Below are 27,410 nucleotides of genomic sequence, written 5' to 3' on the forward strand. Positions count from 1 at the left end.
GGAGGGTGGGCATCTCCTTCACCCCATGCACCTCAGGCCCTGCCCCAGTCAGCCCTGCTGCCCTCAGTGAGGAGACAATGACCTCCTCCTCAGGTCCCTCACTGTTGGACAGTCTACCATTTTGAATGCCATCCAGGGTGTAGAGAGGCAGTTGCAACAGACCAATGCATACCTGGAGGGCATTCATTCTGGTCAGGCAGCCCATCAGCGAACTTTTCAGACTCTGGCCTCAGCACTGATGGCAGCCATTGTCCTTGTCACTAGCCTCCCCCCTCCAACTTCCTCCACCCAGACCCAAACCCCTGTACCTCAGCCTATCCCAAGCACACCATCAGACCAGCATGCACACACGTCAACACACAAGGGAAGATTAGGAAAACATAAGCACCACACATCCCACAGGCACTCATGCAAGCATCATACACATGCAGACATACCAACAGCCACTGCCTCCACTGTGTCTCCCTCCTCCTCGTCTCCCTCCTCCCTCACAGTCTCATCTCCACTCACACCTGCATGCACTACATCGTCAGCCACTACCTCAATCACCAGCACACACACCACCACACCCCGCTCACGTGCAGTCACCACCCCCACTACCATTCACACATCCCCTGTGTCCTTTCCCAGTGTGTCTGTGAGCCCACCTCCCAAGGTACACAAACGCAGCCATCCACCTCACAACAGCCTCCAGCCCATGCACCTTCACCCAAAGTCACCAAATGTACACCTCCTACAACCACCACCTCTTCCTCCACTCCCAAACCCCCTCCATCTACCCATCCCAGTGTGTCCAAAAAACTTTTCCTATCCAACCTTGACCTCTTCCCCTCACCTCCCCCACCCCTTCAGTCTCCTAGGGCCCGCCTCTGCAGGTCCCAACCCAGCACCTCAGCCACAACATCAGCGGGAACAGTGGTGCCAGTAGTAACCCGCTTCTGGAGTGCCCCAGGCAGCAGGGCAGCCAGTGTGCTAAGGAGCCAGAGAACAGACAGTCCCCCACCTCAAAAGCACAAAAAGTTGGCCAGTGCCTGGGGGGAGAGAGGAAAAAAATCTTCCACCAAAGCCTCTCCCAGGGATACAGTTGGGAGTGTGGAGACAGCTGTGCCACCATCCAAGGTAAGTCTGGGAAAACCTGCACGGCGGACGAGACTGCCACAAGCACCGCTGCCAAGGACACCGCTGCCACAAGCACCGCTGCAAAGGATACCGCCGCCACAAGCACCACTGCCATGGACACTGCCGTCACAAGCACCGCAGCCAAGGACACTGCCGCCACCAACACCGCTGCCCAGGACACCGCTCCCACCAGCACCGCTGCCCAGGACACCGCTGCCACCAACACCGCTGCCAATGACACCACCGCCACAAGCACCACTGATCAGGACACCGACGCCACCAGCACTGCTGAACAGGACACCGCCGCCACCAGCACCTCTGAGCAGGACACCGCCGCAACAAGCACTGCAGGCCAGTGAGCGCCAAAGATTCCGACGCTACTGAGGCCGCCACGAGCAGGATGAAGCACTCTGGGCACAAAGCCCCCTCCAGAACCAGTGGAGATTCACATCCACTACCTCAGTCCTTAGCAGGATGAAGCACTCTGGGGACAAAGCCCCCTCCAGAACCAGTGGAGATTCACATCCACTACCTCAGTCCTTGGCAGGATGAAGCACTCTGGGCACAAAGCCCCACCAGAACCAGTGGAGATTGACATCCACTACCTCAGTCCTTGGCAGGATGAAGCACTCTGGGCACAAAGCCCCCTCCAGAACCAGTGGAGAAAGGCATCCACTACCTCAGTCCTTGGCAGGATGAAGGCCTCTGGGCACAAAGCCCCCTCCAGAACCAGTGGAGATTCACATCCACTCCCTCAGTCCTTGGCAGGATGAAGCACTCTGGGCACAAAGCCCCCTCCAGAACCAGTGGAGAAACGCATCCACTACCTCAGTCCTTGGCATGATGAAGCACTCTGGGCACAAAGCCCCCTCCAGAACCAGTGGAGATTCACATCCACTACCTCAGTCCTTGGCAGGATAAAGCACTCTGGGCACAAAGCCCCCTCCAGAACCAGTGGAGAAAGGCATCCACTACCTCAGTCCTTGGCAGGATGAAGCACTCTGGGCACAAAGCCCCCTCCAGAACCAGTGGAGATTCACATCCACTACCTCAGTCCTTGGCAGAATGAAGCACTCTGGGCACAAAGCCCCCTCCAGAACCAGTGGAGAAAGGCATCCTCTACTTCAGTCCTTGGCAGGACGAAGCACTCTGGGCACAAAGCCCCCCTCCAGAACAGTGGACAAAGGCATCCACTTGAGAGACTGTGGCTTTGCACTCCCCAGGATAAACCAGTGGGCAAACCACCCACTGGAGAGACTTGAGAGACTGTGGCTTTGCTCTCCCCAGGATGCAGCAGTGGGCAAACCACCCACTTGAGAGACTTAAGAGATTGTGGCTTTGCACTTCCCAGGATGCAGCAGTGGGCAAACCACCCACTTGAGAGACTTGAGAGACTGTGGCGTTGCACTCCCCAGGATGCAGCAGTGGGCAAACCACCCACTTGAGAGACTTGAGAGACTGTGGCTTTACACTCCCCAGGATGCAGCAGTGGGCAAACCACCCACTTGAGAGACTTGAGAGACTGTGGCTTTGCACTCCCCAGGATACATCAATGGGCATGGAGCCCCCTCGTGGATCTGGCATTGTGCACTCATCTGGCTGAGGTGCCCCCCCTTTCATTCCCCCTGAGGTGCCTGTTGTATTTCTATCGGATGCCCCAGCAATGATCTCTCCGTTTTGATCGAGTATTGACTGTGGGCCTCGCCCATGAATTTTTGGCCCAGTGGTCCACGGACTATGATGGTGGAATACCTTGTACTTGAATTCTTGGTGTATATATTTGTTTCTAGTGTAAATATATGTATATGAATGTATATATTTTTGATTACTGTTTTTTAATAGATTTCAAATGTTCGACTCATTTCCTTTTGTCCTTGCATTCTTCCAGGGGGAGTTGGGGGTTGTTAATGTAATGTATCAACATGTACTTGTGTGTGTGTTGTAGTGGGTGAGGGTGGGAGTGTTGCGTGTTGCATGTGTGTCACTCTTTTTTCCCTCCCCTCTCCCCTGTGTCGTAGGTGCAGTACTCACCGTGGTCTTCGCCGCCGTCTTTGTGGTTCCTGATAGAGAAGCAGGAAGATAAAGGCTGGCAGTATCTGGAGCTCGGGTTCCATGGCGTCCTGATTCCTCGTGGGGTGTGTAGAGGTGAGCGTTTTCCCTTCCAAGTCCTGTTTCCGCCGTGTTTTTGTTTGAGGTGAATCCACCCCAGAAAAGGTGGCGGATTGGACTGTTGTAATAGAGTGGGTGGAACCTTGTCTTCCGCCTGTCTGTTGGCGGTTACCGCCTCAGTGTTTGTTTGTACTGCCGTGGCGGTCGGAGTGTTAAAGTGGCTGTCTATGTTGGCATTTTCCGCCACGGTCGTGATTCCATTTTTTTTACCGCCGGCCTGTTGACAGTTTTACCGCCGCTTTAACACCGACCGCCAGGGTTGTAATGACCACCTATATGATGAGATGCTGCAGAGTAAGTTGCTGGGTGAGAAAATCCAGGTCACATGCCAGCAGACTATGGTACCTGGCCACCTGCAGGCCATCCAGCAGACAAGAACATAGTTTCAACCAGCTAGCCATCAGAGTATCTGTGAAGGTGTCAACAAATGAGAGCAATGACTCAGATATTGTTAACTCAGGGTGCAAACTTTCTGTCAAAAAACTAGTTTTAGTCTCAATATAAGGTAGCTGTAATTCTAGTACTTTGGCAGCACCCTGAACCACTTATGCAAGTGAGGCACTTTCATCCATTGGTGGCCCATGGGCAAATTCAAACTGTAGCTCAGAGAAGGTATCATGCCTATTAATATTTTGCAAATCAAGGTATAAGGCATGTGGGGAAGCAAGGTATCCCCAGCACCATCATTATCAGTATCCTGAGGTACACAATGATCTGGCAAAGGATCCGAATCAGAGCCAAAAAGAAAAAGGAACTTCTGCTGCTAGCTGCAAAGTGGAAGTGGCACTGGATTAGAGTCAGACTGCAAAAGAATTGGTTGTACCATTGTCATTTTGTAATGAAATATCAGTCAAACTCATAGCTGATGTTGGTTCAGGATCTGACATAGATGACAGCACAAGATCACCAACTGGTGCCGGGGCGGCGGGGACCATTGGATCTAGGGGACCAGTGTATCAGTCAATACGGGAGTTGGTGCATGTACAATGTGCAAGTTTGGTACATGCACGGTGATGACTTATAAGAGGACAGAGGGCACCATGGAAAGATACACCAGTGGTAACCTGACTGGCAGTTCCCTTGGGCCAGACACTCTAGAGGGAGTCAGTAGCGCACTTAAGATTTGCAACACGGCCTCCTTGAAGACCTTAATCTTCAGCACTGTCAATGACGGCCCTAGAATCTTGAGGTGCCTCTAATTCAGGTGAGGAAATGGTTCCATGGCTGGTGACTGGAAGGAGACTTGCATTTTGATTTCCTTGTACCTTCTCTTTGGAGTGGCAGGATAAGATCGGATCTTGCTGTACTTTAATATGCTTGCTTTTAAATTTGGACTTACCCACATATTTTGAGTGGGAAATGGAGCCATCACAGGACCATAGCACAAATGGTGACTTCTTGGATTTAACAACATTCAACTTCGTCACCAGGTCTCGCATCGTCTCCAGGTGTATTAGGGCAATTTATCATAGGATTTTGAGTCATGTCAGGAGCCCAAAAGCCAAAGGTATGCCTCATGCAGATCTTAACAACATCTGCTTCCTTCAGTCAGAACATCGCTTGGGTCCAATTGTTTTTAGTATGGACATCATTCCCTAAAACACTGATCATGTGCCATTTTTAGAAGTCATGAGAAAATCAGCAAGAAGATAGTGGAATTCTGGATTTGCACTGTAAGGCACAGCAAGAAAGCAACTGATGTCTGAGCGCAGAGGTTGTGCTCATATGCAGCTCCACTCAGATACTTCCAGTGAATTATAGGCTCAGAATAAAGATGCACAATGCCATCTATCAGCATGTGGGAACACTGCTACAAAATGCCCAGATCCAGTGTGGTAACAAGGGGACATTCTAAGGTGAATAATCAGCAATAGTATCTATCCATCAGAATCCACATCATGAGAATTGCTCATTGTCATAGTCATTGCTTTGTCCACTGTGCTTGCATAACTATGTTCTGGTTATTGTAAACATGCCAAAAAGGATGTACTGATTCCTTAGTACATTCCAATATACATATCACATGGTCACCAGTTTGAGAACAGTTGGGCACTTGCTAAACTTTAGTACGTCTGACACGTTGTTCAGCAAACACAGCTAGATAAGCAGACATGTATGTTTTGGTAGTAGTAGTCAAGTAAAAGACAACATAATTTAGTCACAGGATGACATTTTTTTTTTAATTTATTTCGTCTGGATTGTGTGCCATGCACTTTAGAGTCCTTTAAAGACACAGAGTAGCTCAAAGCCTTTATTTTGAAATATACCCTTTAGCATGAGGTTCAGATTGTTTTTTCTTCTGAGTGGCCCATTGATGTATTTTAGCATTGAAGAAACAGCTCTCTACCCAGAAAGTTCAAGATCTATTATGATCTGAGCCCTTGGCACACAGAGATGCCACAACAGTGTGTCTAAGCACCTGAAATAATAGCATCCATACCTGAACTAATAACTGGCCAGGTATAAAGAACATCTGCAGTTTTACTCCTCTTTGAGTTTGTGCTTAATCTAGTAGTCCCCAATGTTTTAATTCACAACAACCGAGTTTTGTATGTTTCTCAGGCCCATCTGGCAGAGATCCACAGCATGCTTCTTGCTCCCTCGCTTTTCTGGGTGGTAACACACCAGCTGAGGGTGCCCATGCAAATAGTTTGCCACTGTGGCAGGCATTAGTGGAGGCTGCCAACCGGAGTCTCTGTTGGTGTATAGGCTCAAGTGTTGTCGCAGGTCACCTCCTCTTTGGAGCACTCTCTCCCTTGTTCAAAAGGAACTTGAAACTGGAACACCAAGGCCCGTATTTATACTTTTTTAGCGCCGCATTTGCGTCGTTTTTTGACGCAAAAACGGCGCAAACTTGCAAAATACCATTGTATTTTGTAGGTTTGAGCCGTTTTGCGTCAAAAAGCGGCGCAAATGCGGCACTAAAAAAAGTATAAATACGGGCCCAAGTTGGTCAGTCATTCCACGTTTATACAGTGAAAGCAGACGGGGATGTGGATTCTCTATTTGCACTTTCAGTTTGGGGTGATTCTTCTCTTATGTGAGTTTAAACAGCTACCTCCCAAGCACAGCCTTTGTGACGCTCTTCAAATCAGGGTAGTCCCAAGCATGGAGTACCCACAACAGAAGCTGAAAGAGGTATGAGCTTTCTGCACCTAGCTATCAACAGCGACAGTGACCAGGAAAGGGACAAAAGGATGACTGCAGTCCCACCCTTCACCCTATGATCTGCCATACTGAAGTGCTCATGAAGACTGATTAGCTGCCACTTTCGGCAAAAGTGATTAAACTAATTTCTGATGAGATAGGTGAGCCCTATCTCCTCTTTCCCCATGTCAGTGTCTAGATCACCTACCTCCAGGTTCAAGAATGTAAGAAATACACTTCCACTCACTGGGAAAACACCCTCCCATCCTTCTAGTGCACAGGCACAGGCGCAGGCCAGGGCCTTCACAAATGGAACCTGTAGGCCTCTTTACTCCAGCTCACTCATACACATAATGCATGTACCACGAAGTCCACACACTAGCACGCGCAAAGCGTATACTTAGAAACTGGATTAGCGCAAATTAGCAGAACTTTGCCTATTTGAGCTAGTAGGCTGCCATTCCAGTGACACAGATAAAATGACTACTGATTTCCAAAACAGGGTACACTGACACCATCACTCTACATGCGAAACCAATGGCATGGACAGCAGTCCACTGTCAGACAAATGAGAGCACACTTGATGCGCTCATCATTCATGATAAGGGACACACCTAGGATTTCATGCACACTTTAGATTAATTTAAGGCTGATGCCAATATCAGGACTGAGGACCAGATGACTGCAGTCAGGGAACCAGTGCCAGGGAACCTGGCTGTTCACAATCTGCAGGGGACATTTGCAGCTGTTGCAGGTAGATATTAGACCATCAACATTGTGCCTCTCCATCTCGGTACACATTACAGAAGATAAGTAATTTGTTTTGGGAATGAATACTCCTTCCTGCAGCTTACTTACTTGAACCATTCCTAAGCAGAAAGTTATGGAGGAGAGTCAAGTGTAAAAGTAGAGTCAAACCAGAAGACTACAAAGTGTGGGCTTCCCAAATTGCGAGTTCTGTTTCAAATGGGAACCTAATTAGTAATGCTTTGAAAAGGAATGCGGAAATGACCAGAGAGCGCCTCAATAACTTGTCTGTAACATAACTCAATCAACTAAGCAGATGTTGTCAGCTTTCTTTTATCAGAACTACTTGTATATCCCACTGAACGGTCCTTTCCACTTAGCTTGTAGCAAACCCTCACCACTGTTAAAAAAACACCACGAAAAATGTTGTTTGACAGATTTATCAGGTTTTGCACTTTGGGGAGCTACAAATAGATTATTGTCCACTCAGAAATGTTATCCTCCAATAGGCTTGCAATAGAAAGCTTCTCTAATATTATGCTTCTTTTTCTCCTCCTTTGACACATGAGGCAGAGGATAAAAGGAAAGTCAAAACACATTAGCCACACAAAACTCTGATGCAACCTTATGCAGAAAATAGTTAACCTTCAAGCTAACCTAGGAGCAAAAACAAAGGAGAAGACAAAAGCAAGCAGAAAAATATCTTAGAAAGGCAAAATGTCAAAATAATTAAGTGAATAAAGGGCCATATTTATACTCTGTTTGCGCCGGATTTGCGTCGTTTTTTTTTACGCAAATTCGACGCAAAACAAACTCAATATTTTTACTTTGCCGTTAGATGCGGCTAGCGCCAAAGTTCATGGAGTTTGCGTCATTTTTTCCCGTGGACACCTACCTTGCGTTAATTATATGCAAGGTAGGCGTTCCCGTCTAAAAAATGACTCCCAGGCCTGTGCGCCGTATTTACACTCCCGTGCAAAAATGACGCATGGGAGTGGGCGGGCCTTAAAAAATGACGTCTAGCCGCGTTAGCGTCATTTTTTAACGCCTGCTCAGGGCAGGCGTTAAGGGACCTGTGGGCTCGGAAGGAGACCACAGGTGCCCTCCCAAACCTCCAGGGACACCCCCTGCCACCCTTGCCCACCCCAGGAGGACGCCCAAAGATGGAGGGACCCAACCCTGGGAACTTAAGGTAAGTGCTGGTAAGTATATATATATTTTTTTTTTGTGGCATAGGGGGGCCTGATTTGTGCCCCCCTACATGCCACTATGCCCAATGACCATGCCCAGGGGACATAAGTCCCCTGGGCATGGCCATTGGCCAAGGGGGCATGACTTCATTTGATGACCTTGACCCTGACCTTTTGGGGGAATGGGAACATCTTATTTCCTCCACATCTTTTGGCATGATGAACATTCTCATCAAGCACGCAGATAGAAAGAGGGAAAAATTACTTTTGAAAATTTCTTCCTTAGAGGATCAGATTAAGACCTTGAACCTCCCAGAGGCTACGGCTAAGAACTACAATATTCTGAGAGATATACTCAGTGACTATCAACTTTATATTAAGGACAAAAAACTTAAGAAAATCATTAGAGACTAAAACGACTATGCCAACGGCCGCATCTATACCTTTGCTCGCCGTTTTGATCAGGTCAATAAAGACCGAACTAACAAAGGTAGTAACACCAACCTCTCAGGTGTGTCCATTCCCAGTAGTAGTATATCAGATACCTCTAAGGCCTCTGGGACAAGTTTGGACCCTTTAACTGAAGAGTCCAATACAAATTTGACTACATTAAATACTCCCAAACCTTCTCCTTTTTTAGAGGATTTGGGACGTTACAGGATAGGTATACGCCAGAATTACAACAGAAACCAGAATGCAAACCCACCCGCAGGGGGGGGAAGAAACATGGTGGGAGGCACAAGAGAGGGAGTGACCACACGCTCTACTGCCAAGACCAAGTCAACTTGAATTGCTTACCACATCCTGAACCGTCCCACACAGTACAGGTCATCAACTTGTCCAAACTAATCCTGACTATTGAAGAAGTAAAAGTATTGGAAAAAGGTTTGGGTTTTTGTCCCGTATCTAAACCTGATTTTTCTGAGATTAAGATAGACCTGTTTAAGTACGTACGCCGTCTTAAACTAAAAAAAATATTTCTCAACAAAACCACTCAGGACAAAACACACCAGCAACCCCCAAGCATCTGCAACAGATCCATAAACGACATACGAGACATACAAACCATCATGTCCCTAGATCCTATCACACCTGCGGGTGTGAGCATGGAGGACTTACTCTTCCACCTAGACATTCGACCAAATTTAGATCTTGATAGTGGCTTTAAACCTAAGTCTACTTTTGTACCAACGCTACCTCCTGACAACAACATAGATGTCTTCTATGAGGCTGTCACCATGGACCTATTTGAATTAGAGGACAAATTTAGACTTCACAACCATAGATCCAAATATAATCTTAGGCACACTGAATTCTTGGCATTACGACGCTTGTCGTCATGTGCTGAAATTGTCATCAAAGAGGCGGACAAAGGGGGCAATATAGTGGTCATGGACAGAATGGACTATTTGTCCGAAATTGATAGACAACTTAGTGACATGAAAGCCTACAAACACTTACCTGAAAATCCCCTCAATAAAACTGTAAGGTTAATTCAAGACAAACTGACACATTGGAGAAAACTATGTCTCATTACAGAACAGGAATACAGATTTATGTTCAACAACACACCGCGGGCCCCGTGCATTTACATCTTGCCGAAAGTCCACAAACCTGGACCCTTCCCTGCGGGTCGGCCCATTATCTCTGGCATAGGTTCCCCCACAGAGCAGATCTCGGAATACATCGATTCTTTCTTACAACCATTAGTACACAACTTACCATCCTACATTCAGGATTCCAGGGACCTACTCTGTCAGCTAGAGGACTTAGTTTGGACAGATGAGTGTGTTTTTGTGACACTGGACGTTAGCGCTCTCTACACATCTATCCCCCTAGAAAAAGGTCTACACATGCTCTCTTTGGCTCTTGCTGATCGAGACGCAACTCTGTTTGAACATACCCAAATGCTCTTGGACCTCACCGGGCTGGTACTTGAAAACAACGTCTTTTTACACAATGGACAATGGTACCAGCAATGTCAGGGGGTGGCCATGGGTGCTAAGTTCTCGCCCTCTTTTGCGAACTTATATATGGGACAATTTGAAAAACAACATCTCTGGACTTATTGTCCCGCTTACATTACTTCACATATTCTCTTCTGGGGAAGGTACATTGATGACATTTTGGCCATTTGGACAGGAGATACTGAAAATCTTATACTACTCCTCGACCACCTTAACACCAATGATTTCAATCTACACTTTACCCATAAGAGCGACAAACTTCAGATTGAATTCCTGGACCTGTCACTTTATGTTACCGGGAATAAAATAGCATCCCGACTATACAGGAAACCCACAGCTTGTAATTCGATTCTTCATGCACAAAGTGCCCACCCTAAATCCCAAATTCAAGCCATACCCTATGGGGAAATGATACGCTTACAACGTAATTGCAGTGATGACACTATCTTTATACAAGAATTAGAGGACCTCAAACAACGGTTCCTTGCCAGGGGCTACTCTAAAGACTTGATATCTAAGGCTAGCAAACGGATTACTATCAAACAACGGCAACAACTGCTTATCAGAGGCCAGAATAAGAAGACTAACACGGCCAAGAGGAAGGCTATCCCTTTTATCACCAAGTTCAGCCCTGCCAGTATGTCAATGTATCGGATCTTGAAAAAACACTGGCATCTGCTACATTTTTTGATGACAAGTTAACCTCCGTAATCCATAAGACCCCATCAATTGTACACAGTTGGGGGAAAACTCTGAGAAATCTTCTATGCCCTAGCTTTCTGGCTCCACCTACTAAAACAGCCCAAATCACTTGGCTCCCCAATGCACCAGCGGGTTTTTACAAATGTGGTTGCTGCATCTCGTGTACAATGGCCCTTAACAAAACCACGACTTTCTCCTACAACACTGGGGTCACTTACCATATTAGACAGTTTATCAACTGCAACACTAAACACACGGTGTACTGCATAATCTGTGTCTGTGGTGTAATATACGTGGGCAGTACAATCCACCCTTTGAAGGAGCGTATACAAGAGCACATTAGGGCCATCAGAAATCAGAATCAGTTGTATCCTCTTGCCACACATTTCAATCACAGACATGGAGAGGGTGACATTCGTAACATCAGATTTCTTGGTATCGCACATGTCGCTACTGCACCTAGGTTTGGCAATAGGACACTGGACTTACGAAAATGTGAAGCGAGATGGATACTGAAACTTAGGGCGGTAGAGATGGGCCTCAATGTGGACAGGGAGTTATGTGTTTTTCTTAACTGAAACATTAATTACCACTTATGTTTGTTTCCATATGTATTATTGTTTCTCTCCCCCTTTTTTGGCCAAACTCTTTTTATCTCAATTTGACCGGATTACTTGTAAAATATTGCTATTGGTACATGTTGTTATGATACCATATGTTACTCCAACGATGAATCTTTGTTTTATGCTAACATTGCAACTAATGTGTATTATACATTACCTTGTACATGTGTTATTGTATATATATAATCTTTTTTACATATTTCCCAATCTGTTCGCATGGCTGTTTTCTTTTTCTCTCTTTCCTTTCTTTTTTCTAAGAATTCTGTGAACTTTAGGACCAGTGGCCTTATTGGGTCCCAGTCCTCTTTTATTCTATCTCATTTCACATTTTTACAACTTATATGACTTCACTTGCGTGGTTAAGTATTCATACCTACGCGCTACATTTGAGTTTTATCTGTTTACTTAGCATCCACAAACAACATGGCTTCCATTTCTTACTGATGCTTTACATACTCCTTCGTTTGTTTTGTTAACGTAGTCCTCTTTTCATCGCGCTGCTGGTCTCAAGTCACGTGCTATACCACACGAGACTTAAACACACTTCCAACGCTCGATCTCGTTACAGAGATCAAAACGCCGGCACACGGGCGGACGGCAGCATTTTTGACTTATGGTAAGTCAGAACCCCGAATCATTCTAACCTCGACGGCACGCTTGTCGGCACTTCGTTGTTTTTTCTGTGCGCTCGATCTAGGCACAGAGACTAAAACGCCGGCACACGGTCGGACGGCAGCATTTGACCTACGGGGAATCGGAACCCCGATTTATTTCAATTTCTACAGCACTTTTGTGGGCACTTTGTTGTTTTTGTGTCTTAGCCATTGTTGCCGACACTGCGACTCTTTTCAATTTGAAAAAATGAAAAATATTTTTACATGATTTCTATATTTGGATTGCATTAACGCCCTTTTAACAATCTTTTGTGTAGATACTGCGCCTTTCTAATTCCGAAAAAATACTCTTAAATTAGGATCGCTTATACTGGGCTACTAGAATCGTCATTCTAACACACCCTGGACAATACCTAGGATTTATAAGACTTAATGGTGCACACTTTCTTAGTACTCCCGCTTAGACACCAGGCGTAATGTTAGAGCCACGTGCCCGATGCTTTATTAACTTTTTACCTTCACGTCTGCTCCATCTAGCATACCTGGATTTTCGTTTTCACTCGCGTGTATGTATGTTTTTCTATTTACCCATAGAAACTTACATTTGGACCTACCAGGGTCCCTCTTCTTAGATGGACAACCTCGCAAGTTTTTTGGGAATCTCCACTATACGTCGATGATGATTATTTAGAGGTATTTTCCCATTAACCTTCTGGTCAAGTTCGCATTTTTATAATACATATGGAGAACACCTGTGCTTAGTATAACATTACTCACCTAGAAATATATATTTTTACTCTCCCCCTCTTGCTTCCTTTTTTCTTCCCCTCTATTTAGATTACCAAGTATTATTTGGACTTTCAAAGGTTCTGAGACGCATTGGACCTATTTGCATGTAAACCTTTTCGTTATTCTTCGGGTAGGATTAGAGACCTGTATTCTTTGTATTTTTTCTTTTTCTTCACACTTGTTTGGATTGTGGGCTCTCATTACTGTAGTAAAAACTTTTTGGCTACCCCATCTGGGCTTTTCTCTCTTATACACTCTCCATTTTCGACTCAATTGGGTCATTTTGCTGTCTTCTTTCTTTTCCTCTCTCTTTTGGACTCTTCTTGACGTGGGTGCCTATGGTACACTTTTCTAGTTATGCTCTGGTTTACTCCTAGCCATGTCCCCTACGGTTCAAGGTTTTGCTCTCTCTAAGTTTCTCTGATATTGTCACCTTTCACGTATCAATTTTTGTATACAATTTCACTACTTTGTCACAATATAATCGTGTTTTGTACTTGATTTGCTACACTTACATCAGGCATATATGTATATGTTTATTCACAGCCTTGAAAAAGTCACTGGTGTGACGAAACACGTGTTGGCTGTCTTGGAAAGACGCTTTCTGTCTTACTGAACGCTACTTCGTTTTGAATAAATGAACTTTTCCCTGAAGACAAGACTTGAATACCGATATGTTTGATTGTTTCATTCAACCTACTACATAACAACAAAATGTCTCAATTCCGTTTGTGTTCGACCATTGTGTATTGTGTGCTGTGATCTCTTTTGTATGCTATTATTTGTGTATTAACCCTACACATTATTGTTGCCCAAGGGTAGTAGGGCATCTGATCACTTGCACCACGTCCTGTTTCCCAGACTTACAATTCTGATGTACATTCGCCTTGAGTGCGGCCAACTCTGACCCTTACTACCCATTATAGCTAAGACAGGAGTCATGTTAATAGCGTCTGGGCGTCAAAAAAAAAAAATGGCGCAAATCGGGTTGAGGCGATAATTTTGCCTCAGCCTGACTTGCCCCATTTCTTGACGCCCAAACTCCATTTTCCCCTACGCCGGCGCTGCCTGGTGTGTGTCATTTTTTTTTTACGCACACCACTCCGCAGCGCCGGCTAACGCCGGCTAATGGCGGCTAACGTCATTGAATAAATACGGCGCCCGCATGGCGCTTCAGAATGGTGTTAGCCGGCGTTAAATTTTTAGACGCACAACTGCGTTGGCGCAGTTGTGCGTCGAAAAGTATAAATATGGCCCAAAGAGTCTTAAAAGGATGCCCCATTAGAAAAAGGAGAAACAAAATAAAATCCCATGAAGGAAACAAATGGAACAGTACGACATTACCTAAAATTAGGCCTTTCTTAGCCCATAAGTATATGGACTAACTCAGGTTTCAAATAATTCAAGTCAATCTCTTACTTAATATGCCACTCTATTTAAAAGCCTTTTGGATGATAAGATAGTTAAACCTCCTCACGGAGTAAGAGGGACTCAGGGAATGTTTATGGCAAAGACCGCGCACGCAGGGTGCATGAAGGGGCCGGTCCTTAAACAGCACCAAAGCCCATACAATAGGTAGCGACCCTTAAGGGGAGTGAACAAAACAAAGAGAAGTGCCCGGCAGGTTTTTTAAATGCCCCCCCCAAAGGGTATTTTCAAAGGTTAATGGGAACTGCCCCTGACCTAGCCCTCATCTTTCCTTCAGGCGGCCAGGCAGCGGCATGACAAGAGCAAAGACTCACACACCCACAACTAAGAAATTAACAGGAGCGCAACGAATGTCGCAGTGGAGAGAGACCATGGGGCAGGAAAAGAGATGAGCTTAACGATGATGAAAGACCGCACCCAAACACAACAGGGTGGCAGATAAGGCTGCTACCTTTGGATGATTGCATTAGGGTAAGACAGTCACTCAAGGGGGTACACGAAACACGGCACGGAGGGCAGGACGCAACAAACAGGCAAAGGCAGCGAGTCAAGCCTACACAGGGTTAAAGGGGTAACCCCATCAAAGAAGACTCCATTTCCTTCCAAACTGTCAGAATTATTTACTGAAGGAAGATTTATGACCAGCTGGCTATGACAGGAGTTTATGCAAATGATTTATGACTTAATTTATGGTTCCTATAAATTGATGTGTGCCTGCAAATGTCAGAAGTGATTTTTGATATGCCTGTCAGTTTTCATTTATGGTCCCCAACAAATGGGACGAAGGGCCTCTTGCTTGTATCAAATTCTTAATACACTGCAGCCAATACTTTCAACTTATGTGTCTCATTGATTGGGAGTGATCCCAGGTTCTATGACAGGGCAGGGTAGGTTTTAGGGTGGGGTGTGGGGTCGGGGTAGTTTTGTAGGACAGTGTTTGGTCGTTTTAGGATAGGGTAGATTATAGGGTTTCGAGTGCGGGCAGGGGGTTGGGGTAGTTTTTAGGACAGGGTGGAGTAGGGTTTAAGGTTCAGGGCAGGGGTAGGAAGGTCTGGGTAGATTTTAGGACAGGGTGGGGTAGGTTTTAAGGTTCAGTGTGAGGGCGGGGGCTAGGAAAGGTTTTAGAACAGGGTGGTGTAGTTTTAGGACAGAGTAGGTTTTAGGGATTAGGACAGGTGCAAGGGGTCGGGGTAGTTTTTAGGACAGGGTCGGGTAGGTTTTAGGGCAGGGTAGCTTTTAGGGTTTAGGGTGGGGCGGGGTCAGGGTAGTTCTTAGGACAGGTTAGGTTTTAGTGTTTACGGCGGGGCAGGGAGTCAGGGTAGTTTTTAGGACAGGGCGGGGTAGATTTTAGGACAGGATAGGTTTTAGGGTTTAAGGGAGGGGGGGTGGTTCAGGGTGCTTTTTAGGACAGGGTCCGTTTTAGGGTTTAGGGTGGGGGCTGGGATAGGTTTTAGGACAGGGCAGGGGAGGTTTTAGGGTTTAGGGTGGGGGTGTAGGGTCGGGGTAGTTTTTAGCACAGGGTGGGGTAGTTTTTTTGGGCAGGGTAGGCTATAGAGTTTATGGTGCGGGCAGGGGGTTGGGTTAGTTTTTAGGACAGGGTGGAGTAGGTTTTAGGCTTCAAGGCAGGGGTGGGAGGGTCTTGGTAGTTTTTAGGACAGGGTGGGGTAGGTTTTAAGGTTTAGGGTGAAGGCAGTGGGGGTAGGAAAGCTTTTAGGACAGGGTTGTGTAGTTTTAGGACAAGGTAGGTTTTAGGGTTTAGGGCAGGTGCAGGAAGATGGTAGTTTTTAGGACAGGGCAGGGTAGGTTTTACGGTTCAGGGTGGGGGCAGGGGTGGGGTAGTTTTTAGAACAGGGCGGGGTAGTTTTTAGGACAAGTTGGGGTATGTTTTAGGGTTTAAGGCAGGGGGTCAGGGTCGTTTTTAAGACAGGGCAGGGTAGGTTTTAGGGTTTAGGGTGGGGACAGGGGGGTCAGGGTAGTTTTTAGGGCAGGGTAGGTTTTAGGGTGGGGGCATGGGGTTGGGGTAGGTTTTAAGACAGGGCAGGGTAGGTTTTAGGGTTTAGGGCGGGGGTCGGTAGGTTTTAGGACAGGGTAGGTTTTAGGGCGGGGCAGGGAGTTTGGGTAGTTTTTAGGACAGGGTGGGATAGGTTTTAGTGTTTAGGGTGAGGGTGTGGGGTCGGGGTAGTTTTTAGGAAAGGGTGGGTATTTTTTAAGACAGGGTACGTTATAGGGTTTAGGGTGCGGGCAGGGAGTTGAGGTAGTTTTTAGGACAGGGTGGAGTAGGTTTTAGTGTTCATAGCAGGGGTGGGAGGGTCTGGGTAGTTTTTAGGACAGGGTGGTGTAGTTTTAGAACAGGGTAGGTTTTAGGATTTAGGGCAGGGGGTTGGGGTCGTTTTTAGGACAGGGTAGGGTAGGTTTTAGGGCAGGGTAGCTTTTAGGGTTTAGGGTAGGGCGGGGCGGGGTCAGTGTAGTTTTTACGACAGGGTAGGTTTTTGGGTTTAGGGTGTGGCAGGGAGTCGGGGTAGTTTTTAGGACAGGACGGGGTAGGTTTTAGGACAGGATAGATTTTAGGGTTTAAGGGTGGGGGCCGGAGGTTCAGGGTAGTTACAGGGTAGATTTTAGGGTTTATGGTGGGGGCTGGGATAGGTTTTAGGACAGGGCAGGGTAGGTTTTAGGGTTTAGGGTGGGGGTGTGGGATCAGGGTAGTTTTTAGCACAGGGTGGGGTATTTTTTAGGACAGGGTAGGTTATAGGGTTTAGGGTGTGGGCAAGGGGTTAGGGTTGGGGGTCGTTTTTAGGACAGGGGTGGAAGGGTCTGTGTAGTTTTTAGGGCAGGATGGGGTTGGTTTTAAGGTTCAGGGTGAGGGCAGGGGCCCAGGAAAGTTTTTAGGACAGAGTGGTGTAGTATTAGGACAGGGTAGGTTTTAGGGTTTAGGGCAGGTGCAGGGGGTCGGGGCAGTTTTTAAGACAGGGCGGGGTAGGTTTTAGAGCAGGGTAGCTTTTAGGATTTAGGGTGGGGAGGGGTCAGGGTAGTTTTTAGGATAGGACATGGTAGGTTTTAGGGCTTAGGGTGGGGGTCAGGGTAGTTTTTAGGACATGGTAATTTTAGGAAAAGGTGGGTTTTAGGTTTTCGGGCAGGGAGAGTGGCTTTGGGGGAGGGTTGTTTCACACAACCATGCACAGCATTACTATATATACATTTACTAAGCATTCTTTTACAATGAAATGCGCTGTATGTATGTGATTCTGACCGGGTTAAGACATGCATGGTTCTGCCATGTGTAGTTCTGTCATACAACTGTGTGCTGGGTTTACAGCAAGTTGTAGGAAGTTCTCCTGCAAATGGAAGTTTCACATGGGAAATGTGCCCAGATTAGGTGTAGGCAGAGGATGCACCCACCAGGCCTCAAAGGTGGCTGTATTCACTTCCGGCTCAGTCTAGCGGCTTCACTGCAGTGATGCCCATCCGGGGACACACAGTGGTAATGAGATTGAGGCCTTCAGATATATGAAGGAGGGCTCCTCCTGGTTACCACAAGATTGCTGCACCAAAATCCTATCTGCTATGCTCTGCTGCTCAGTGCTAAGTTAATAAAATAATGAGTGCCATTCCTGGAAGCTCTTCTTCGAATCCAATGGCCAGTGATGTTAAATTCAGTCCATGCCTATTTAATCTACTACCAGACACCCCGTGCCCCTTTATCTCATACTTGCAGGTTCCTGCTTTCTCCCTCTTGTGACAGTTTTGCTGTTTTTCTCTTGCTGTGTCTTTCCAGTCTGTAGGCTTTTCCTCCTTTGTGCTTGAAAAATATCTGTTGTGGAAAAATAAGTGTCGGGCGGAAAAAATAAGTGCTGGTGCCCCCCACCATCTCCCACCCCCCCCACCAACGGGCAACCACCGGCTCAAATGCTGCTGCTGATGGTAGCAGCATTCTGTGAGGTGGTTCCCTGAATGTGGAGGGGAATTTCCAAGCAAATTAATAGATAATTTTGTATAAGCAGAGTAGGGAAGGGTACTTTGTTGGGCCCAGATCATATGGGGACTCAGCAGCATGAGTGAAGGTAGAAGGCTTTGGACTGGCGGAGTGGTAAATGAGCCTGGATCAGACCTGCACAGTGACAGGAAAATGGTCAGAGTAGAGATTTTTCTCTGTCTGGATATATAATGAAAGGTGAAAGGCAGTACTAAAAAAAAAGAGATTTAAGTGTTTTCTGGTAACCGGATCACTATAGGCAATATGTCACAATACATGGAAAAAGAATGGTAAGCAGCTTATGCATTCTTCAAGCCTCACTCACTGTTCACAAAGACACCCTTAGGGCTCAGGGTTGGGTGACTCAGGAGACAACTGCGAACCCAAAAGTTGAGAATTTGTATGTATTCTGTCTATACAGACATCACTGGAACAACTGAAAACATTGAGACACTGGTAAAAGCAGTGGAATCTACGATGAGAGTATCTCTCCGTGAAATATAAGAACACTAGGGTGTCTTGAAGGGCTCTTACACAGTCCACAGTATGGAATCAGCCATTAGGGGACCAAATGAGGACAGTGTCATTATAGAGAGACATCTAGAAACCTTGGAGAAGAATATGCACAGAGCATCAGTGGTTTGCCTCTATTGCAGGACACAGATAGTCTTTCAGGGAATGTTAAAGCCACAATGAACAACCTAATGAGTGATCAAGAGGGTTCTGAGTTCTTGCCCACAGAGAAAGCCTTCAAAGTATCCAACAGGTCTCCTGTGAATAAGGGAAAGGGTGAAAGATTGAGGTATGATGATATAGATCATGATGTTGCCTGGTGACAGGGACAGGATTCTTAAGAACGAATAAAAAAAGGAGGATTAAAACAAGTAGGGCACCGAACCTTTGTGTTTCCCGACCTGTACCCTGCAGTGCAGCAGAGGAATAGGACTCTACTGATGGTTTAAAATGATCTACAGACTTGGAGATCCCAACCTTATTCAGCTACCCTGCAAGACAAAGGGCCCTAATATGATTCTGGAGGTCTGAAGACTGCCAGCCTCAAGGTGGAGGTAGGACCGCAGTGGCTGTGGCGGTCCAACCGCTGCCTTACAACCCTGGAGGTCGGACAGCCAAAAACCTGCAGTCTCCGCCAGGATCTTTGATTGCAATGGGATGACAGCGGTCATGGTTGTAATCAGCCTTTTCATGATGGTTCAACCTCCATGAAAAGGCTGGAGGAGAATAAGTGCTGCAGGCCCCCCCTCCCCAGCACCACTGGAATTCGCACTCTCTGCTTAGAAGACAGTGCACATTCCAAGGGTGCTTGGGGGGCCCCCTATGAAATGGCATTGGACTTGGCTCCATGTGGGGCCGAGTCCAATGTCACTGCACGTTTTCCACTGGGCTCCACCAGTCAGCCCAGTGGAAAACACTTAATGGTATCGGTGAGGAGCCAGCCAGTACCATGGTGGTCTACTCATCAGGAGTTTGGCAGTCTTTCTTTTCTGATCGTCAAACTCGCAATCAGCCCCTAAGTGTCATTGGGAGACAAAGCCTTACAATTTACACAAGAAACAAATAACCTGCTCAATCATTTCTGAAAGGGATATAAAAAGTCCAAAATAAATAAGGGTGGAAGTGGCCTTTTTTGGTTCATATGACATGCCAACCTGGTACTTATCGGTTACACAAGTGAAATCTGCATTGATTCAACCTTCTTTGAGTAAAGCTTCAAGGATGTTTAAATTTTGTGATGGCTTTGCAGAGTTGTATATATTATCTGTCAAAGTTTGTCTACATACTTTTTTTCTTGTCTTCTTTCTATTTATGTGGAGGATGACATTAGTGTGGTTCTCTTATTATTTCAACTGAATTTGGAAAATTTGTATTATGAATTGTATGTCTTTGCTATTTTTATTACAGTTGGATTTCATATATTACTGATGGATGTTTAGGTGTCTTCTTTCATTGTGCCTAATTGCAAATATAAGGATTTAAACCAGGACTTATTGTAGAGAATTCTTCAATTTCTGGCAAGTGTACAGATTTAGAATGATACCTCACCACCTCCTTAGAACATCTGAAAGAAGGAAGAAGTCTATGCCTGACTGCTGTTGAAAGAAGACTCAAGCACTCCTGAACTGCATGGCACACCAGGACTAGAACTGCTATGCAACGGTTATCTGGTTTTGCTCTCCTGCTGCCAAAGTGCCACAAAATGACGAAATGTTCCTTATACATGAGTAAATAAGGCCGGCTGGTTGTAAGTGGACTGCATTGGCCCATGGGAGACAGCACTGACTGGAGAGAGTCCTGGTGCTTAGAAGCCTGCCCAGAGAATCTGGGGTCTGCAGGACTGTCAAGCCAATCAAGTACAAGCATAGCAGGGACCACTCATTTGCTCCAGTTATGACCCTCATCATCAAACTCTCAGGCATAACTCCCCATTTCCAAAGACATCCATTGTGCCCAGGTGAAATCACATACCCATTTTAGGTACCATAGCATCTTTTGAAAGTGCACCTTAAGTAAAGTATGTGAAGCTTTTATTTGTGGGCCAGAAAGTTCCTCAGGTGGGTGTCACATGTGTGGCCACACCTCCTGTAGGAGTTCAAAGGGTTCTATGGCACAATTTTGAAACCACAAATATTGTGATACAGAAATATTATATCAAAATATTGATCACAAAAATATCGTTTTCCTATACTTATATTGGTAAGTACAAAACTATCAGAAACAAATATTGTTTTTAATATATATGCAGTTAAAACAGTAAATCTTAAATAATTTAAAATATGTTATTTCTCATTTAATTATACATAAAAAGTAAACAATAGATAAAAATACATTAAACTAAAAATATGTTAAAACTACATAAATGTATACATATAAATAATATAACATTAAATACACAAACACATAGTAGTAATATATATTTAAACAATATTAATAAAATTATTAAACTATAACAATAATAAATATACTGCTCCCACTCCAATCTATATGACAGTAGGGAAACCATTGGACTCAGGAGGGGTAAAATTTACTATTCCCACTCCAATCTGTGCAACAGTAGAGAAATCACTGGACACCGGAAATATAAAATTTACTGTTCACACTCCAGTGTCTGCAACAGTAGGAAAAGTGTCGGACTCAGGAGAGGCTAAATTGACTACTCCTACTCTAGTCAGTGCAACCGTAGGGTAAACGGACTCAGGAAAGGTAAAAGTTACTATTCTCACTCTAGAAAGTGCAAAAAGTAGGGGAAAAGTTGGACTCAGAAGAGGTCAAATTTACTACTCCTGCTCCAGTGTGTAAAACACTAGATAAAAAGTTGGACTCAGGAGAGGTTACATTTACTATTCCCACTCCAGTAAGTGCAACAGTAAGGAAAGCATTGAACTCAGGCGGGGTACAATTTACTATCCCCACCATAGTGTGTGCAACAGTAGGGAAAGCATAGGACTGAGGAGAGGCCAAACGTACTATTCCCACTTCAGTGTGCGTAACACTAGGGAAACTGTTGGACTCAGGGGGTGTTAAATTTACTATTACCACTCCAGTAAGTGCAAGAGTAGGGAAATCGTTGGAGTCAGGAGGAGTAAAATTGACTATTCCCACTCCAATGTGTGCAACAGTAGAGAAGGAGTTGGACTCAGGAGAGTTAAATTTGATATTCACACTCCAGTGTGTGCATCAGTAGGGAAACTGTTGGACTCAGTAAAAGTTAAATTTACGATTCCCACTTCAGTGTGTGCAACAGTAGGAAAAGAATAGGACTAAGGAGAGTTAAATTTACTATTCCCACTACAGTGTGTGCAACATTAGACAAACTGTTATACTCAGGAAAAATTAAATGTACTATTTCAACTCCAGTAAGTGCAGCAGTACGGAAAGTGTTGAACTCTGGAGGGGTAAGATGTCCTATTCCTACTCCAGTTGGTGCAACAGTATTGAAAGCATTAGACTCAGGAGAGGTCAAATTTACTATCCCCACCTCATTCACTGTACAGTGAACTAACAAACAACATATTTTAACAACTTTATTAAGTAACCCAAAATATAAAATTCTAATAATAGAAATGAAGGGCCTGATTACGACTAATCTGCCATGGTGCATCAACATTGCAGGGATAGGGGGAACAACATGGGCCCCAGCCACAATCCACATAGACTTATTGCCCTGGGTTCCCTTTTTAGTGGCCCTTTACCTGCCTTTCTGCCAACATTTTCATGGCGGTGTCCTCGCCATGAAAATGTCAGCAGAAAGGCAGATCATAATACATGTGGCGGTGCCAATGCTGGCACCACCACCATTAACCTCCACTGTCCTACTGCCACCACCACAGTAATTCAAATGTCAGCAGTGGACCCGGTCTTGTGGCGGTCTGACTGCACTGATCATAAGCGGGCGGTCGGACGGCCAGCTAGGCGGTGGTCAGACTGCCAAAGGCGGTACAGCGGTCCCAAGACCGACAAAGTCATAATCAGCCTCTAAATCTCTTTAATTTTACCAACAAAATGTAAAAAAATAACATAACTATTACAAATTGTAATACTTATGATCAGTTAACACAAATATTATTAATATAATTTAAATATCACACTATATTCTCACAAAGATAACAGCCAACAATTAAAATGAAATAAAAATAAACTGTAACACAATTAACATATGAAATAATAATTAAAGAAATATTTTTTTTAAATGTAAAAACTGTTTTAAATTCATAATTACTTAAAACCTTCCCCATGTACAAACTAAACACACACCTAAAATATAACTGAACATAATTATTAATTAAAATATAAAACATTAAGTAATGATTAATTATTAATAAATTAGGTATTAGTTAACTTCCAACCCTATAACCCTAACATATAACCTGAAAACTATTATAATTATTATAATATGATCACACAATTTACATAATTATCAAATAAATGAATAGTAATTAAACATTGATCACTAATTATATTTAAATTATTTCTGACCCTTTATCCCACCAAAACCCACAACCGGTACCTAATACTTAACTAAAAAAATAAGAGAATTTACGCAATTAATTATCAATTAAACCATTATTAACTACCAAATATTCATTAATTCATTGTAATTAAATTACTTCCCACCCTATACCCCTAAAAAACCCACAGCCTGCACCTATAATTTAACTGAAAAAATAATTAATTTTCAATTAACCATTAATATTAATTAACAAATTAATGATTAATTAATTAAATTACTTCCCACCTTAGACCCCCTACAAAACTCACAAACCACGACAACGCTAAAAATTACAATAAACAATTAAATTAACTTTAAAAAACAACAACAATTTTGCAAACTATAATAAAAAAAAACAATATTTAAACAATTTCTAACATATACAATTTTAATATATACTAAAACATAAAAATAAATAAAAACGATATTATTGACAACAATAATTTTGCAAACAATAGTAACAACATGTATATTTTTTAATCGATATTAACAACATAGATATATTTGTAAATGATATTAACAACATAGATATTTTTTACATTGATATTTACAACATAGATATGTTTAACATTGATATCACTTACTTCTAAAATCATTATTTATGTCAACATGATTCCTGCATCACAACCTTTGTGGATCACGATATTTAAAACTCAATATTTCTGTATCTCGATATTTTAAATTCTAAATTTTGTCCGAATACCCGTTCAAAGTCTTGTGAAAGTGAAGGCCATCTACGGCGCAGCTTGGTATTTACACAACACCAAACCCTTACAGCACTGCTTGTTATCAAAAATTCTGGAGAAAATGGTTTATCTTTCTATAGTCTCCTCAGAAACTCAGCCTTCATCTTAGCCTTCATTGCCGGTCCCAGGAAACCATTTTCTACTCAACCTCCCACAGGAAACCCAGTTCCTGAACAACTGGTATCTGCAAGATAAGAAAAAGATAAGCTGTGTGTTAACTTATAGGCTTTAAGGTAAGGCACAATCACCAAAAGTAATGATACTCACCTTGTAGCTTTAGAGAAACTTTTGACCTCCACTGTCTTACATTTTGTAGTTACAAAGACTCAAGAACATTTAAATCCTGAAAATCAAAGAAACAAATTAAGAATCGTACACAAAAGATCAACCTTAATTTTGATATTTAACATTGTCACATTTGGAAATTCTACTCTGTGAATTGGCAGTGTACATTAAACATACAAAAGGTTATGGGAGGAATTCGTTCAATAAGTCTGACCACGGGCAGTCAGTCAGGTTAGCACTGAAACCTACTGTTTCGTTTTCCGCCATGGCACCTCAGATCAGAGCAAACCATATGCAAATCAGTCTTGGTCCTGCTCCAATAGGAATAGTTTAACACATACTGCAAAGTCAGGTCCTCTCTGAACCTGACCACAAATAACCCAAGGCCTCATTCGGCGTCTTCAGTTGAGTGTAGCTTGGTTCCAGTGGCACAGTGAACAAGGAACCTATATCGGATCATATCCCTGCCCATTTTAGCAAACATACAAAAGGGAATGGGAGCAATGCTCACAATAAGTCTAACCACTGGCAATCACTCAAGTAGCATTCCAACCCATTGTTATTTTTCCCACCATTAGCAACAAGGAGTTGGTATAACCAATATATCAAAAAACAAATATTTGCCCCTTGGGATTTAACAATTCTTTTAAAAGATATGTACATAAAGCAACACTATTCAATTGTGGGTCAAACAATTCCATAAATACTGACACATAAAAGAAAAGACTTTGAGAGCAATTTACATTTCACAACTTACATTTATTTATTAACAATCATCATAGACAAGCTACATTGAAGCCCACTGATTTGCCCTTTCTCTACGTAACACATTTCACACAACCTATATGTATAAAGTAACAAATAAGGCCAAGGGAACAAATACCATATGAAAAATTATTAAATATGCACAATCTTCCACTTGCTTGAAAATAAGAAGGGCATTACATATTATTACCAACACTCAGTTAAACCCTAAGATGATTAAAAAGGTTTAGGTCCGGGCTCAATCTCATATAGGTGTCTGTTGGGGCCATTATCAGGACTTGATGATGTTTATACACAACGCAGAAACACATGCTGCTGTTGAATGCAGAACCATCATACAAGAAACCTTTAAATTTCTTTCCTCTCATATCACAATTTTATCTGATATATTTACATACTGATATTTTATTCAACCGCCAATATCAAAACATTTCTTTTATAAATTCTGCGAATCAATTTATCAAACAATAGACGCAGACTGTACTTCCTTAACAGTCTGCATTTTGAGTCTTCTAAAGACATCTAGAAAGTATATACAAAACAACTTGCTTTACCTTCAAATGTATATTCAGTGTAGCTAAGTGTCCACATGTACAATAATTCATTAACATATGGCAGCCCCGCTTGTAAAAAAAAAAGCTGAAAACCCACATATTGTTTCAAAGTGAAACACCATGCCCAATAAAACACATTACAGCCAATGTTCCTTATTAATTAAAAGTATAGACACATATCATTTATATACCATACACCAATTGATATACATGGCAGAGGCCTATCTCGGATGTTCGTAGTATGTTACAACATAAATACTAGGAACATTTGGTAAAAGAGGAAGGTGTTTGACAAACTGGAAAACCTTAAGGGTTCATTGAGTAAATACAACCTGTAATGCATTTGGGCATTATATTACAGTAGTGCCCAAACAAGCAATCAGAGGGTTAATCTCCCTTTAGGACAGTTCCTGCATAATCAAGGGAACTGCTTTAAGGTAATGCACTATGTTAAAAAAACATCATGCATCCAGTCGCGGCTCACAGCGTTAATATGGGGCGGAATAGGTGCGGCACCGGGGGGGGGGGGGGAGATAGGAGGATACATTTAAATATTATAAAAATATAAAAACTTACCTTCTTTGCCCCCGCACCCCTCCTCTTGCTCCCGCCACTGCAGGCAGGCACAGGGTCCCAGAGCAGCGTCAGGATTGGCTGGGAGCACCTAGCCTGGGCACTCCCAGGCAGAATGGGAGCCTGTGCAGGCTCTCTCCAGCCCGGCAACTGTGTTAGTCACCCCTTGGCCCCTCCCCTTTTGGAACAAAAGGATAATAAAGTTCTGAAAGGTTTGCAGCTTCTTCTGCTGTTGGCGGGGGAGCGACGCTCCTCTGCCCTAACGAAGGAGCTGATCCTGCATTCATCTAACACAGAGGATAGTTTTCACTAGAACTAAATAATAATATGGGATTTTAAAAAAGAAATTGGGATTTGATGTTCTGAAGATTCTGTGTGCAGCTTGTCATATATTCGGCTCAAGGACCTTATCATCCTGCTGTGAGAGTAAGTCCGCTTTGTCTCATTGCCTCGCCTGGAGTGATGGAACTCAGCTATTCACAATCTTTCCACACTTTTTGCAATATGTTTGACAGAAGCAGGATCAGCAGGATCAGCAGGCATGCTTACTGCAGGCCCTGACACCATCTGAATGTGAAGGCATCCCAGCGGGAAAGCCACTGCTCCCTCAGACAACACTTGAGGGGCCTCATCCTCCACCTGTCATGAGGTTCTAGCATGAAGCACTAGGCAATAAGGTCTAGGCAGCATAAGTTCTGCAGGACTGGGATTCAAGCTTAAGACAGTCACACTGGAATTATTGCCTTAATATCCACAATCCTTTAAGAGTTGTGTAGAGCATCATCTCAATAAAGGTCAGACTTTGTGAAGGAGGGAGGTGAGACTTATGGGCATTGATGGTAAAGCTCAGTACTGGTTCACTGAAGATATTCCTTAAACAGTGCCTGTGGCTCCACTTTCATGAGCCAATCATTCAAATAAAGAACTACAGACTCCTAACCATAGCAATTAAGCCACCACAACTGCCACAGATTTGTTGTCAGTCTAAATGGACCGTAAACTGAGTGATAGGATCTC

Source organism: Pleurodeles waltl, chromosome 2_1, assembly GCF_031143425.1.
Source record: "Pleurodeles waltl isolate 20211129_DDA chromosome 2_1, aPleWal1.hap1.20221129, whole genome shotgun sequence".
Taxonomy (NCBI): domain Eukaryota; kingdom Metazoa; phylum Chordata; class Amphibia; order Caudata; family Salamandridae; genus Pleurodeles; species Pleurodeles waltl.